Source organism: Fukomys damarensis, unplaced genomic scaffold (genome assembly GCF_012274545.1).
Source record: "Fukomys damarensis isolate Sample0158 unplaced genomic scaffold, DMR_v1.0_HiC HiC_scaffold_12, whole genome shotgun sequence".
NCBI classification, from domain to species: Eukaryota; Metazoa; Chordata; class Mammalia; order Rodentia; family Bathyergidae; genus Fukomys; species Fukomys damarensis.
In genome coordinates, this window is record NW_022900924.1 from 38,277,651 (window position 1) to 38,295,028 (window position 17,378).

The 17,378-nt window shown below is 36.6% G+C and overlaps 1 long non-coding RNA gene across 2 annotated transcripts in view; it reads left to right on the forward strand.

The window, feature by feature from the left end:
- The window catches only part of LOC104867881, a 587,910-nt gene extending 570,824 nt beyond the window's left edge, over positions 1 to 17,086 (forward strand). For both annotated transcript variants that reach the window (XR_781883.3, XR_781884.3), the window contains 2 exons: positions 4,281 to 4,390; positions 16,372 to 17,086. This is a non-coding gene — a long non-coding RNA (uncharacterized LOC104867881). The remainder of the gene's footprint in view (positions 1 to 4,280; positions 4,391 to 16,371) is intronic.
- The last annotated feature ends 292 nt before the right edge of the window (positions 17,087 to 17,378 follow it).

Genomic DNA, 17,378 nt, shown 5'->3' on the forward strand with positions numbered 1-17,378 from the left:
CCCCTTGTCCGCCCTCCCTTCATCCCCTCCTCCCCTCCCATCTACAAACACTTTATTTCCATCTTTTCATTATCTCACATTTTTTTATTTTCCCTTTTGACTCTTCCCCTACCCATCCCACCTTCCCTACACCTTTAGCTCTTATTAAAAGTAGCAGCTTTCCTTTGCTTTTCTTTTGTGTCAAATATATGAAATTAATGAATTTACAAATATCTCCTGAAAATTGTTCAGTGTCCTCCTTTCTTTGTTTATCTTATTTATTCCTCTTGGAGGATTGCTTCTTTTGTTTTATTTTATTTTTCAATCTCTGTAGAATATAAAATCTGCCTGGTCTCCAACTTCATTCCAGGGCTTTAAGATTCTCTTTGTTTTGTCAAGTTGATTTCTTCTTTCCATATCTACTTGTATTTAAAATTGTTTTGCCTTTTTGGTGATTTTATGAGTTGTGTTCATTGACTGCTTTATGTCATGAAACGTTTTTAGATTAAGCTGTATTTTTTGGGAAAGGAGACAGACAAATATATTCTTGAATTACTTTAATCAAATGTATTTGTTTAAGTGTTTTGTGGCCTGAATTAGAGCAATTTAAAAACATGGCTTTGAGTTGGAATTCTTTTGCAAAAATAAGTCTACTAGCTCTGAAAAATGGAGTAGTTTTATTCTCACTTTAAACTATTGTCAAATTTAAATGTTGATGGTACAATTGAAAGCTGTAGCTTGAGACTCAGAGATCTAGCTACTTCTGGCTTTTCTTCTAAGTAATATTGAGGAGATCAGTTAGACTCTGGTTCTTAGTTGTCTTTTCTAAATAGGTAAGTTTGAATTAATGTCTTAGAAAATGTAGAAAATTTAAAACTATAAGGCATTGTGTTAAAACAAGGTCTTTTGAGATATAAATCAAAATTGTTTTGAAAGTATAATTTCATTTCTTCAAGGTATCAGTATGGATCTACTATCAAATAAACTGGTATGGAGTGATATCCTTTCTTATGCTCATATGCTACGGATATGAATACAAGCTATAGTGAGATTTAAGTAGCATCAATTAAACTTTTGAGAAGTCACACTATTTGATCTTTGCTAAAAATGCTGTCAAAATATAAATCTAATGTAAACAAATACATTATTTATATCTTCTGATAGCCATATTGAAAAAGTTTTTAAAGTTGAATGTTATTTTTCAATTACAAAATTGAGTAATTTGGGGGTTACATATCAGTTAATCTATATAACTAAAATATTATTTCTTCAAAGTGTGATCAGTTTTAAATGTTTAATGAGATACTAATTTTAAAATAAGTCTTAAAACTGGTGCACATTTTATATTTACAATAATCCTCAGTTTGGATTTGCCACACTTCAAGCATATTTTGGCTTTATCTGGCTTATAGCCACCGTATCGGACAGCACAAGTCCAGATAAAATACTTTATTCTAATCATAACACCAGAAACTGTGCACTAAAATATGTGAAAAAGCCTCCACGTCTTTATATTCAACTGAATTTCAATTAACCTATTGAGAAGATTGTGTTTGCTCAGGTTTTGACAATGTGGCCACTTCTCCACAACACAAACCCCACAGATGTCAGTCATCTTCTAGAGAATGCAGGTTGTGCAATGAATCCCAATTATCCAGCATCCATGACAAGGGCTGCGATGGCTTTGCCTGGGATGTCAAAAATGGGCTCAATTTGAAAGTGACATATTTCATTGTGTTTGTTGAGAAACTGATGCCTTATCAGAAAACCTGGTTTTCTACTGCCTCTAGAATATTGAATGCTGCAAACAGATTTATCAAGGCTTCATATATACTGCAGACAGTTCTTTTACAGACCTCAGAGCACAGAAAATTAGTCTAGACTTGCTGAGTGATTGAATAGGAGTATTACATAATAATTAGCTCTTTGAACTAAAATATTTAGCTGAAACTTCATCATTCTCTTTTTTTCTTTTGGTCTCATATTTATTTTTTAAAGTAGGAATAGGAGACATTTTCTAAAATCCTCTGTAAGACAAGGGTTAGAATTCAGATTGAGTCAGATTCAATATATGCTGAATCCTTCTTCCACAAGGTCACTGTCATTGGAGCAGATTTTTTCTGCAGTGTCTTTTAAGGGGAGTCAGTGCTCAAGTAGATATGCTTTCTTCACAAATTTTCAGAGTGTACCCGTGTCCCATAGCTTAGATTCATGTCACATCCTTTTGTCTTTTATGCAGTTTTAAAGCAGTAAGGCCTTGGAAATTAACTGTTCTTCCCATCATAGGTATGTGGAGGGCTTCAAATGAATGGCACATTCATGCAAGTTAGTAATGGACACCAGAATTCTCATGCAGGTTTTTCTTTGGACTCTTATCCAGGGCTAATTTTGACAACAAATTCTTTAAATATTTGACCATTACAGTAATTATAAGTTAAAGATGCTGAATCACAAAGGGAGATTTAAGTGGAAAGAATTATTTTGGTGTTTTCAGGGATCTTTCAAATTCTTCCAGTCCAGTAGTCTCTAATTCTGCTGTACTACGATTGTCCCCAGTGCTGACCATAAATATTGATTTTCGGCTCCTCACTTTGCCCTCAAATTTGAATCTGTTAGAATCCACTTTTGGGGGGGTCTTTATTTTTGTCAAAGCCTTCAGAGGATTTTTGTTTACAATAGGATTGGGTAGTCCCCCATCTTTTTCAATACAATGGAAAATAGAAGGTGTGAGATATTAATATACCTGTATCTGATCAGCAGATGTCAGGCCTGGGATCAGAGTTCCTCTGAGAATTCTGCTAAGACCCTTCTTCCCCTAATAATATTTCACAGTGTATATTGAACTAATTAAAGGAAAGGGGAAGGAATGCATTTTAGGCACATTTTCAAAAATGAGGAGTGTGTGTGTATGTGTTTCTCTGAGGATCAAACCCAGGGCCTTCTACCTGCTAGGCAAGTGCTGTAACACTGACAGTCACCCCGACTCTCAAAAAGGATTTTTAAATAATCAGTGCATGAGCCAATCAGATTCTCTTTCTACAGCAATTCCATTCAGTAACTTTTACAATCAAAGTTAGTAGAAATATTCTTCAGAGAACACAGCAAGCAAGTTCTTCTAAGCACATCTCTCTGTTTCAAGGTAAATGAGATTTATGATAATGGAAAAAGATGCCCATATTTCTTCTCCTATGGCACCTGGAATCATTTAAGTAAGTTTATGTAAATTTTATGCAAATCTAACATGTTTTATGCTCCCAAACTTATGGAGATCATAACTATTTTTATTCACCAAAAGTTGGCCTTCAACAAGATACTACTGAGGACTGATGATCTATGCTTCCTCCTTCCGCCTAGATTTTTGTGACATTTATCATCATCTTACTTGGATACTCAAAGACTTGTAATGCATGTATATAGGGCTCAAATAAAACCTTGGCTTTCCTCTAACCCTGGTTGAATTACCTTCTGCAAATATTTAGGGATCATCCCTCGCAATTTCTTCTTCAGTTCCACAGTATACCTCATCTTGATTCACTTACACCACAAAGTAACAGTCATTCAGATTACAATTTTACTAAGCAAAGAGACACACCCTAACATGTATGGAAAGTAATACTAAATTGTATTAGTTTGAAAAGTGATTGTTTGCCAATAGCTGGGTTTAGAAAGAGATCATTTCTGGAAATGGAGCTCTAGAGAAAATTTTAGGGAGTGATGATTTCATTAATTTTCAGAGCATTATAGCCAGCTGGCAAAGGCTTTGCTATACCATTGTGGCTTATTGCCTTTGAAATTGCTTTCTTTTCTTAAATTAACTTGTCTAAGCTAAAATGACACCATAGAAATAATAGGGTGATAAAACTAGTTTCTTTGTACTATCTTAAAAGCATCTTAACTAACTTAAATAATAGTTATGACTGCTGCAATATACTCCATAAAAAGACAGAGGTTGGTGTTAGGAACATTTATAAAGTCACATATTAGTTTTATTGATAAAGAACATTTAAAATTATATATATATATAGAGAGAGAGAGAGAAAGAGAGAGAGAGAGAGAGAGAGAGAGAGTTAGTTCTAGAGACTTTTGGCCACAAGAAGAAAGGAGTTCCCTATTTAAATCAATACCTCGTGGTCCCACTTGTAGCAGTGGAAAAGGCACCAAGCATTAAGTCAGAGGGTTCAGGTTCACTGGTGGTTCCTCTCATTTATTTGTGTGAACTTGGGCCAATGAGTAAAATTTTTTGGTCCTGTTTCCTTATTTGCAAAATAGGAATAGTAATACTAATGCTACCTTCTTCATAGGGGTTATGGTCCTGGGAACGAGCTTCAGAGAGAAACTTTTCTCAGGATAAAGAATTAATGGGTAGATACTTGGAAGCTTGCATGGTCAGATGGACGTGCGGATGAACCAGGTAAGCCTCTGTTGCTCCCCTTAAAGAAATCTGTCAGACAATGTCTTCTTTGGGTGGCTGCTCAATATGTAGAGCAGGCAGCTCAGAATTCTTCACGTGTAACATGTAAGATTTTGGTCAGTTTTGAACTGTTGAACCAGTAGCATGTACTTCTGCTTCTTGAATGTGGACAGTGGTAGGTGATCTTGCTGATTCTGAAGGACCCCATTACCCCACTAGAAGTTTCGTCTTTCTTGAAGGTGGATTGTAATTTTGGCCCTGGTGGTACTTTCCTTGGACTCTGATTCTGCTTTTGGGGTTAAACACACACACACACACACACGCACACATATCTCCTCCCTTATACATGTGGAAACACTTCTCTAAAAATCAGTCTAGATGCCTAGTTAGGATGGAGGTATCTCTTCTGTTTGTTAGCTCATGATCGCTGGCATTTAAAGCCTCCAGAAAGTATTTCAAGTTGTTCCAAACTTGACATACTGAAAGTTAATCTCTACTTCATCCTAATACTCTTAAAACTCAAACAATCAGATATTGAAGCCTTGCATTAGTCAGGTTTATGGAGACGAAAGAACAACCTGAACTTTACAAGGTGTCAAGGTGTTACTATAGGAGCAAACAGGTCCACAAAACACCTATTTCATCTGTAATGTTTCTGAAGCCGAGCACTAAGCTATGTTTTAGAAAATATATGGTGTCTACCTATAGTCCTATGTTTTTGTTGAAAAGGAAATTGTCATCAAAAGCCCATCTTCCAAAAAGAAAAAAAAAAACCCAACTTTCCACTTTTTCAATGATGTGAAAGATGCATCATTTATCCCAGACATTTTGTCATTCATTTTTTAGCATTCACCCACTATTTTCCTTTATACATCACTCATTTATCAAACACTTAATTTTCTATTATATGTCAGGCATTTGGCTAGATCTGAGTGCTAGATATACTGAGTAGAAGAAGACAAAGTTTCTGGCTTAAAGACCCTGGTCATCAAGTGTCTGAAACAAGAGGCTAAAGTGAGGTGTTAAGCATGGAACAAGAAAAAGAGATTCCAAAAAGAAGGAAGTAGGAGGAGAAAAAAGAAAAGGGAGAATCTGAAGTACAAATACTAGATGATGTGAAATATCCATAAGGAAGTGTGACTCATAAACCGTGAAGATGGAAAGTAGCACGCTGATCTAAATTCTTTATCTTCCACAGGAGAGACTGAGCTAGAAGGACGAAAGACAGGCATGGTCCCTTGGGATTATTAATCATTTCCAGCAGTTTGGCATAGTACCGGGATATCTCATGTGGTTAGGGCAAGACATCACATTGTAGAATTCATCTTATTATATTGTGTGGTGATGACATCTATAGAAACATTTTATTTTTTATAATAGATGATAATCTCACAGACTAATAAATTATCCTCTTAACTACCCATAAGATGAGACTAGTTCTCCCAGTATAAAAGCTTTTTAAAAGCCCCATTCTGACAACATCTTGTAGAAGACATCTTTAATTTTCCAGACCAGTTGCCCACTAATTAGTATCTCAAGAGTTTAAGTGCTATAAATGGTAGGTACCCTCCTAATTTTTAAGAACTAAAATGGCTTGGGGAATTTTCTAATTTACATCCCAAGAAAATCCAGAACAAATGTTGATAAAAATGGGATGTATTTCTATGCCTATATTCAAAGAGAAACATTTGTTTATTTTCACACAATATTAGAACTTGTAGCACTTCCTGTCAAAGAGTGATATGGTGTAAATTAGGATGAAACCTAGAATTTAAATTAAATTCACATCTTAGCCTAATCCTTATAATATCCAATTGAGCATCAAACTCAGAAAATCTTGCTTATAAAATCTCTACTTCATTTCTTTCTTTAGAGAAACTATTGACCTCAAACTCCAGTAAATTATTAGACCAAAGAGAATTTCAGTCTTTTGATTCTTGGCCTAATTTTCTCCCTCCATTTTCAGTATGGAATAGGGATTGAGCCACACAGTGAAACCAAACTTTTTAAGAATTACAAAGGAAATAAGGAATAACTATTTTTTTAATTAAAAAAAATTTTTCCTCATTGAATTTATTGGTACTGCATTTTTTAAAAAATATTTTTTAAGGAAATAAGGAATAACTTTAAAAATAACATTTAAAAATGCAATTTGTCTTTTTTAATGAGCTCTGGATATAAATAAGGGTGTGGTTCTAAAATGAGTTCTTTTTCCATTGCCTACAATGATGCAGAGGAATAGAGGCTATTAAAGAGACATTTATATAACTATTAGCCTCTAAAACAATAGGCAGCATTGTATTATTCTGGAAGATGTTCACAGAGGAGAAATAATTTTGTCCTTTTAAAATTTAGTATCTTCTCTTTTTTCCTGTGTCATTTGGAAGAGACTCTCTTTTTTTTCTTTTTCCTCTTTTAAAGCAAAATAAGTGTTATGCATTAGTAGGTAGTAAGTGAATTCTTTTTGCCAGCAGGAAGAAAAGCAATTTTTGAATGCCAAAAATAGCTCCTTTGTGTGAAAATATCACATGCCCAAAGACATTTTAGGAAAGAAAGGAGTGATTCATGTTCTGAATTAATATTTTTAAAATGTACAGGCAGAGAAATGTTAGCAATAGATTCAGAAGAAATTGATATGAATAGAGAGAGCGAGAGAAAGAAGAAATGTGCAATATTATCTACATTCATGGTATTCCCCAAATCTCTATGTCTGTCCTGTTTATAGTGTGTCAATTTTTTGTGTGATCTGAGAATAATAATTTATCATTTGAGGTTATATTTATAAAAGAGAGGTGTTTCTAATAATCCTACTTGGTTTGAAGTATTTCTTTCCTTCCCTGCCTTCTATTGCCTAATTCCTATGTAATGTTACCAACTAGACAAAGAAAGCAAGAACCTCAGTATAAAAGATGTCAGTGCTGGGGACAGAAGTTACATCTTGTTCCTTTCTTCGTCTTTAAATCACATATACACCTTTGGGACTGATAAACTCTAAAGAAAGTCTTTGTCTATTATGTACATGTAGAAGACCGTCAGCCAGTTACAACGATTCTTGGTAGACGAAGTAGTCATCTATCACCTGGACCACCCCTCCCCTCAATAACCTGTCCTACTTTCTTTGGAAATGATTTACACCTTTCCTTTAAAGAACCAACCCTTCTTATCATATGCCATGTTGGTGACACTGTCAGGCCAGTTATCTTGTCTTTCTTTGGGCCAGTGGATGGACACATGGTTGAAGTTTGAAGAGAGACATCCTCCTGTGACTATGAGTTTTGAATGGAGTGACAGAAGCAAAGATTATGGCAATTGACTCATTTTGCTACTTGTCCCCTGAAGAGGGCAATAAAAAGATCTTTTAATTCAGACACAACGGAAACAACTGGTCCACCTTTTGCAAATGCACATACAAGTGTACAAGTAAAGCTTTATTAAGGGTGAGGTGTTTCAGCAAAATTGGGTCATTGGCTGAAGAAAAGCAGAATTTGGAGAAGACAGAGTGACCATGATGCTACTCACAGAACAGAGACAGCAGCAGGTTTTCTTGAATTGTAAGGGTGGGCTAAGATCCAGTAATGTCTAGGAAGGGCTGTAAAGGAATTTTTTTCTTGTGATGGACTGAGATGACCAGGTGGTCATGATCAACACATTCTATAGGCTGTTGAATTTTCATGTATGTGACATCATTTTGCACAAAACATTTGGCCTTGTACATGGTGGGTTAACAGGCTGTCAACTCTGATCAAGAACCACTGAGTTACTCTTATAATTGGTGTGATTGTCTTAAGTAAACATCCTGGACTTATTATGGGGCTGAAAGCCTTTTTGTACTTAAGATACTGAGAAATCACAAGGATGGGGGAGAAGAAATAAAAATACCAGCTTCAACAGACAATAGTTGGATAAGATAACCTTGTGTCACAGTATTGGACAAAACATTTGTTGAATGATCACGACATCTTTGTGCAGAGCTAAGCAGAACCCTGCTGAAGGGATAAAACAGCAAAGGGGACAGACACAATATGAAGACAGAGATGCTAAGCCTTTCATCCTGTTTCAGCCATCCATCAGACACCTGCAGGCCCAGGTGGAGACCCATCCTCAGCAAAAGTGGCCTTCAGGTTACTGGGCGGTAACCCAGGCAACTGTTACCATGACTCATACATCAGTGATGCTGTCTATTGCAAAGCCAGTAAAAAAATAGTCAGCAGCATGACATCCAAAATTAGTGCTCATAAGTTGCCTAAGAGCAAGTGAAGTGAAGGAATTTTTAAAGCTTCTTTTTTCTGTGATAACAATTTCATGCAAACATCCTGCTTTTTTCGTTTTATCTGGTCTCGTGATCAGTCTGTTCAAACATGCCATGCTATGAATGGTAACAGTTTATTGCACCCAGGAGTTTGCATCACCTCATCCTTCTCTCCCCAGCTGTCCCACCACGGTGGCCCCTCCTTGTCCCTATTGATACAGTCTTTCTCTGTCCTAAACCATGTGACTTGTCCTTATTCCTTCCTCCTGAGGCTGGGTTTCTTTGGTTCCATTGTATATTTCACATTATTGCAGTTAATTTTGATTCTGTAAGTTGGCCACAGTGTTTATAAATAAAAAATCCTAATTTCTATAGGCAGAACTAGTTCCCCAATGTGATTTATCTGTTAGAAAGTTGGGTAAAAAGATGGGGGTAGATAACATTCCCATTTTGAGAAATTCAAATACTAAAATGGCTAATTTCTTCCCCTTGCATTTGTCTCTGTATTATCTGTTCATTCATTTCTTTGATTATATGCTCTTGAGCCCATGAATTTGTTGACTATGCAACTTTAAGCACTAAGCATATTCCTCAGATATCGGCCTGGCAAACACCCACATCTCCTTTAAATCTGTATAAACGTCACTTTCTCATTGAGGCCTGGGGCCTTCTTCCCCCAGTCTACATCTCCAATCCCCTCTGATTTTCTCTAAATTGTTATTTTTTTAGTATACCTTTGCAGTATATAATGATTACATTCATCATGGGAAGTTGGTACATGTACATCACACATCTTCATTCTTTTCCATTCCGTTCCCTTCCCCCACTGTGCCTATTTCCTCTTCTTTTTTGCTTCCTGTTATTAATCTTTTATTTTATTATTTAATTTATTTTAATTTTAGGTTTCTTACATAAGAAAAACCATATTTAAGCTCATATGTCTAATCTATTTCACTTAACATTATGGTCTTCAGGTACATTCATTTTCCTACAAAGATTTTTCATTTGCTCATGGAACATACAACTTATTTATTTATTGTATGTTTTGGTCATTGCCACTTTTCCTAAAATAGGGTATCAACTTCAAGAAGGCAGTAATTTTTGCCTGATTTGTTCAATTTTTTATTCCTAGCAACTAGAATAATGCCTGATATTTCCTGAATAAATGAAATTGATATAGGACTTTTTCAAAGCATATAATGCATTACTAAAAGAGCTTATTGTGGTGCTCTTTAATGTGTCATCTTGGCTAAGCTGAACTATGTTGCTCAAACTTCTCTTTCCTGTATGTTTTCTATAAGGATGGGCCATAAAACAGACCTCCATGTAGGAGATCTAAAGGACAGAAGTAAAATGGTGACTTCCAGCTTGCCTTTGATCTCATTTACTTTATGTCAATCTTCCCTTTCCAACTGCTTACCTTAGACTATAGGCTTCAGACCAAGCTGAAGACAGTAGCCTTATAAAGACTACCTACCCCTCTCTCACAATTGAATAAGGTAAAATTCTATTTTTAAAAACCAAGAGCATGGATCATGATAAAATACCCAACCCCTTCTGAACATTCTTTCACCAGTGTCTTTAGTTATACTGTCATGGCCGCATCAATGACAAATTGATTTCAAATGTTTACCTTCTATTATGGCTTGTATCTAGATGTCACCCAAAGCCTCATATGCTCATAGGTGGGACTTTCTGTAGGTGGCTGGATCTAGGCTGTGTGAGTATGGATTGAGTGATAACTACATTAGTCCACTGATTGGTGTAGCATACTTCCCAATGTAGAAAGTGGGAAGGGCCACCCTAGGCGAGGGTGGCACCAACCAATAGGCTTATAACCTGAATAGAATAAAAGGGAAAGAGAGGTTCCCTGGTTTCTGGCTCTTGCCTGCTTCACCATGGATTGTTTCTCCTCTTATGCCCCTCTGCCATGCTGTCCTACCTGGAGCCAGCCAACTATGGACTGAAACCTCTACAAACTGAGAGCTAAAGTAAACTTTCCCTCCTTTCACTTGTTGACAATGGGTATTTTGTCCCAGCAATGAGGTTACCAATGGCCCTTTAATGGTCATTTTGACTTTAGGAAGAGCCGGAGCTCACACAATATCAGATCCAGTGAGTAAAGTGGATGAGGACACATCATAATGTTTTTATGAGCCTGTATATCTATTGAATGACACCTGGCAGCAGCATTCAAGTATTTTTAATCACACCTCATAAAGATGATTACAAAGGAAGACTTCCAGAACTGCTTCAGAATGCAGCAAGAATGATGAGATCAGGGCCCAAAGCAAAGGTATTTTAAAGTGGATAGTGCCCATGTATCTTTTACTATAATTTTCAAAAAAATTAAACATTCATCATAAATTTCAGGCATATTTTGTAAGAATGAAAAAGGATATGAGCAAAGATTAAATTGAGTGCAATTCCAAGACAACATTATGTGAAGAAAGAAAAAAATCCAGAATGTAGCTTTAAAATCTTTTTATTAAGATCTTAAAAAGATATAAGGTGGTGTCTTAGACAATGTTCAACCAGACATAAGATCCTTTAAAGAGATTTAGAGGGTGCACCACAGATTCTCTTAATCAAACCACAGGGCTACCAGGAAATGAACACATAAAGTCTTCAGTCAGTTGAGCAGAAGTCTAAAGTTTGAAGAGCTTTATCTGATAGAAGTTTGTGAGTTTGGCTTTTTGTCTAATGGTTTTAACTCTAAGAAGCTTCATCAGAGGTTCTACAGAGTTGTCGAAAGAGATGATATGCAGATACGTTATCATGTGGACCAAGAGGGAAGGAAACAGTATAGAGCAAAGATGGGACATTGACTTCCCAGAATTTTTACACTTGCTATATTTAGCAAAAATAGAAAGAAGACCAACAGGGCACAGCCAAGTCTAAAAGGCAGGGCGGGGGGGGCATGGAAAATTATTCTAAATATGAGCTCTAATCAAGGATATTCCAACATTTCAAAAGCTGGCTAGATTTTGGAATTACTATGGATCATTAATCCTGGTGTCCTTTATTCCCACTCTTACTTGAACAAGACTATATTTTATGGTTATCTTACCTGTGTCCCATCATTTTGTATTGGCAAAGGAGCTTACAATTTGCCTTTGTTGTTTCACAGGTCTACAAAGAACAGTACTTGGAGAGTTCTGCTGAAGGAGCTGTACCTGGGCTTGATTTAGATGATGAGATCTGAACTTTAAGCTAATATTGTAATGAGATAAGAGCTTTGAGGGATTTGGAGGGCAGCATGTATATTTTGCATTTGAGAGGGACTTAACTCTTTGATGGTTGGGGGATAGAAAGACTGACAAGTCCCCCAGGATTCTTGCCTCCTAAAATTCACATCTTTCATTATTATTTCCTGTTGAGTGTGGGTGGGCTTTATTGCCTCCTACCCAACAAATAAAATACAGCAGAGGTGATAGGATGCCACTTCTTTGTGTGGTTAGCCTCTGACATTGCCCCCATGATCCTTGTCTCCTGAAATTCATACCTTTTATTACTTTTTCCTGTTTAATAGGTTTATTGCCTCAGAGGTGATAGGATGCTACTTCTGCATAACTGTGGTTGCTCAGGTTGTTTTCTTCTGAGAAGGAGGACCTCTTTCATTCTGTTTTGATGGTTTGCCCCAGAGAAAGACAGCTGCTGTGCCATAAGGCAGCCCTGTGGCAAGTCCTATGAGAGAAAGCTTTAAAGTCAACTTTGTGAGGCCTGGTGAAAGCTCTGTGAATAAGGTTGAAGCAAATCTCCCCACACCCATCCTTGAGATAACTGCAGCCCCAACCAAAATCTTGATCGCAGTTTATAAGAAAATCTGACTCCAAACCACTCATCTCAGCTGTTCCTGGACTTGAAACCTACACTTACTACTGAACAAGTTTGAGATAATATATCATTCAAAAGTAGATAAAATGTATTAATATTCTAAAAGGATATATTGTAGTATAATGTACTAATTGTTATCATCTAACATTTTATGAAGAAGCAATTTTAATCTGTTTAATAGGATGACATTATTAATGACTCTTTTAGTTACCACTTAAAGAGCACCATCCTCTACTTTGGTCTCTTATATCTCCATTGACTAAACTGATCTTTGGATTAATTAATTCCTTCAGATACAAAATGATAGCTAAAAAGGTCATGAGGGCTCTTGGAATTCTCCCAGTCTAGAGTGCTCAAAGATAAGATGGGTTGGATTCAGGTCTAACAGTAGCTAACCTTTAGTGCAAGCTTTATGTGTGCCAGTAATGCTGAAACTTGCTTTTCATAATCATTACAGATATAGTCTTCAAATCATCTTTTAGAAATAGGAATCATCGTTATTCCTACTTTAATGGGGCTTGGCCAATGTCACACTTTGGTAAGAAGTAGATCTAAAACTTGAGCTTAGGAGTGCCTATTTACAAGAGGTGCCTGAGCACTTCACCCTTCTAGGCAAAGATCTGTGCTGCTTTGCATGAATAGACTAGCAAATGGCAATGGGTGGATTTGCTTCATGTCTCAATACTTAAAAAACAGAACCGGGGCCAGCATAGTGGCACACACCGATCATCCCAGCACCCTGATGGCTGAGCCAGGAGGACCTTAAATTCAAATTCAGAATGGAGAATTTAGTGAGACCATCTCAAAATTTTAAAAGATGGGTGGAAGGTAGGTCTGGGGATGTAGCTCCAATAATAATAAAAGAACCTGGAAAAGGATTTTCTATACATGCAATGGAGGTTTTGAATTCAGAGTCCACTTTGCCAAATCTGAGTCTATGATATTTTTGAAGAGGTGAATGACCAAACTGAAATGAATCCTGCAATTAGGTTATTACCTCTGCTTCTAAGAAAACTTGGTTGATCTTAAATGATGTTCCAAATGTGAGAGGCATTTGAATTGGCCAGTTGTATGGATCGGCAGGTTCAGTAGTTCATGATTATAAAGGATAAATCAGGATTTACAAAGACATTTGGCTGAGAGGAATAAAACCTCCCTGGTGATGCTTATAACCAAGATTACTGCTCTGTTTCTTGCTAAGGGAAAGAGGCAAGCATGTGTGGTAAACTGTTATGTGCTAGAGCATTTACTAGATATATTATACATCTAAATTCATTCTGAAAAATGCCATTGATTAGTTTACTTTAGAAAAACAGTTGAGTTTCCCTGATATTAACAAGTGCCTTTGTTCTTTGCCAGCAATCGGATTTTTTTCTCAGAATTTGTTATTAGCATAATTTTTAAAACTAGAGTTTTGTTTAAGTTTCTTTACTAAATAATCATTGCTTTTTGTTCTTGTTAATTTTCCAAGACTTCATTTCTTTGAAATTTAATCCTTTCTCCATCACTTTTAACATTAGCATAATTTTAAAAAATAATTGTTGGGAAATCCATTCCATGATTTTTTGAGCCATCTTTCTCACACCTAGATTATACATTCAGTCACATGATGATGTGTAGGCCAAAGTTTATCTTATCATACCAGGGTTTTCAGGTCACTTCCAGTTTTCTTGTTTTTTTCTTTTCACATTTTTCACATGAGAAGAAAATTAATTGGAAAACACCAGCAAAGCTTTTTTCCTTCCTCTTTCAGCTACTCAACTGCCAACTGCCAATTCTTTCTGCATTCTTTATCTGATGTTCACAAGTTACAGGGAAATTGTGGCTGTTTTTGGAGTTGGCAATAGTTAAATGGAATTATAGAGAGTGACTCAAACTAACATGCATTTTGTAGAGTCTTTTGATTATGCACAGCTTTTTCTGAGACATAAAAACTCCTTGAAGGATTAGCTTGCTAGAGAGAATTACCATTTTGGAAGATCTGTGCCACATTTGAATGATAAAATTGTTCAGAAAAAATGCTTCTCTGTAAATATCCTCTAAATTCTCACAAACATCTGAGCACTTGGGGGCAGAATCAGGACACAATTTGCATAAATTAAACACACACATTTGATAGTACAAAGCTTCTCAGATGTGCTGTCATTCTTTCTGGAAAGTTACAACAAGGTAAATGTACTGTGTTCTCACAAAAGCCTCTGACACAGACCATGAGCACATGGCACTGCAGAAACTTTAGCCATGGATGTACTACTGCTGCCATATTAAAATGGCGGCTGAATTAATTTGGTTGGAATGTATATATAATAATGTATATATATATATATTTATCAATAGACTACTGGGAAATATAAGATTTTATTTATTTATTTATTTATTTATTTGGTACCAGGGATTGAACTCAGGCCCTTGCACTTGCAAGGCAGGTGGCGGAACCGCTGAGCTAAATACCTGGCCCTAAAGTTTATTTTTATTTAATACCTGAAGTGACTTAAATAATATATTATAAACTATGTACTCTGTGATGACTCTTCAGAGAGATATGAATACTTTCCCCCCAGGTGAGATTTTTCACATTCTTATGGCAATAGTCATCTCAACAAATTACTTGCAATTATTTTTAATAATTAAATTTCATAACATCTGATCAGTTGGTTAGAATTTTTTGATTGTTTTATGTATCTATCCTATTAGAATTGTATACACTGGTGTTGGAATGTAACTTGGATAAAATGTGAGTTGGTTAGTATTTCATTAGAAATAGCACAGTTGAGTAATTCCACACACATAGTTGACTATGACAGATCCTGTAACTGAGCAAAAATATATTTCAGATGCTATCTTCCTTGTGATCACTGAGTCCACGTCAAACAAATATCCGACTCCAGAAACGCACTTCGCGTATCGACCCAATCACTGTCTCTCAGGCCACATAGCGGGGGAGGTGAGATTTCCAGACGGTGGGCAGAGGAAAGGCGGAGGAGATAGTCTCGCATCCTCCCTTACTGAAGCTCTCTTTAGGTCTGGCTTCCACCTTTCTCATCCCACTGTGAACTGGAGTGAATTTTGGAGGGGTCAGCTGCAATGGTGAAATGGTTTATGACAGGCGAATTTCAGGAACATGCTTACGGAAACATGACTGCATGTTTATATGGCTGGGATGAGGGCAGCCAAAGCAGAGGTAGGGTAGGGGCAGAGAGAGCTGGGATAGTCCTGGAAATAATTTGCTCTCATGTCACCTCATAAAAGGCATCTCCTTTAAATCAGGCAGGCGTCACAAATGGAGTGAAACCCACAGCCTGCCTTTCAGGCCATTACCACACACTGAAACAGTCGTCACTGTGGTGCCCTAGGGCCATGCATTTTTCACGACCCTCTTGGCAATGTGACTGGGCTTTCCTGAAACCTTGCACAGGTCCCTGTCTGGTGAGTCCTTGCTTTAGTAGCCTCAATTCCACTCTTTCAGAGGTTATCCTGTTGTGTGTGTGTGTGTGTGTGTGTGTGTGTGTGTGTCCCTGCGCATGTGCACAAACATGTATTTCTCAGCAAGTAAATGAAGCAAAAACAAAGCTTGGCCTTTTGGAAACACTCCTTATCAACAGAGTGAAGACTGGCTAAAATTCAATCTTATAAATTCAGGGACATCCAAAGTTTAAAGTTTAATGCATAAAATGTAAGAATTTTTTAAAAAGCAATTTAAAAATGATTTCATTCCCAAGTTCTTGTTTCACATCGTGAAAGGTAAACTTGAACAGAGTAATGGCAGCAAAGTAGAGGCTCCTGATTTGCTGGCTGCTTCCAATAACAGTTGTCCCTTTGATAACGTGGACACCTATCTCCTTTCACAATCTAGTGCTTCTCCTGCACTTTGTAACATATCCCATCTGTTTTTTAGGGCCACTGTCATCAGGATGCCTGGGAGAGTGAAGAAAGGCCTGATTGATCACAAGGTCCTATCAAATGTCAAAGCTGGCCCTGGATGACCTCCCATCTATTCAGAGCTGCTTTGATTTAATCTCTAAACTGGCCGCTTCTGCAGGCTGCGAGTTCTATCTGCAACCCATGTGTCAGCATTGAGATATGACCTGCTTCACGCTCCATTCATCTCATTTGAAGGACGGAAATTAAACTCAAGGGTCGAAGAGGGGAACTGCTCAAAATACACGCACATTAACGGAAGCCTTTTGTGTGGGTGCATTATAGGAGTTTGAACAACCATTAAAAATTATATTAAAATGAAATTGATCTTTACTCCACTGAAATGGTTTAGAATTTTGCTTCCTTCACCACCTCTCCATTCATGCTTCTTTCTTCTCTCCTCTGTTTGTAGTAATCATATGTACCTGATCTCATTAAGGTTCAGAGTAAAAGAGGAGAAAAACTTACAATTTTTCAGTTTCTGTAAAAATGGTGCCCTTTGGAAAATTCATGTTTTGTCTGTAATTTGCACAGGCAATTTAAAAAGAAGAAAGATAAGAAAAGCTGATAAGCATGCTAATAGAAATGTAGCCCAGCTTAAATGAATCAATACTCATTTAAGTTTCACCTTTAAAAGTTTTTTTTTTTTATTCAATTAAAACTCAACTTTTGGAATAGTCTTTTGACTAATAGGACACCTTGGTACAAAGTAAACCTATATTGTCTAGGTTCTATTTTTATTTAATTTTTACTTAATTCTTATTATTTATTTTTTTTGGTACCGGGGATTGAACTCTGGTCCTTGCGCTTGTAAGACAGGCCACTGAACTGCTGAGCTAAATCCCCGGCATTAATTTTTACTTAATTTTTAAACATTTCTGAAGCACCAAGTATTGCGCCCAGGGTCTCATGTGTGCCCAGTAAGTGCCCTGCTACTGAGCTACACTCCCCAGCCCTATGTTTTACTTTTTATTTATAATGTCC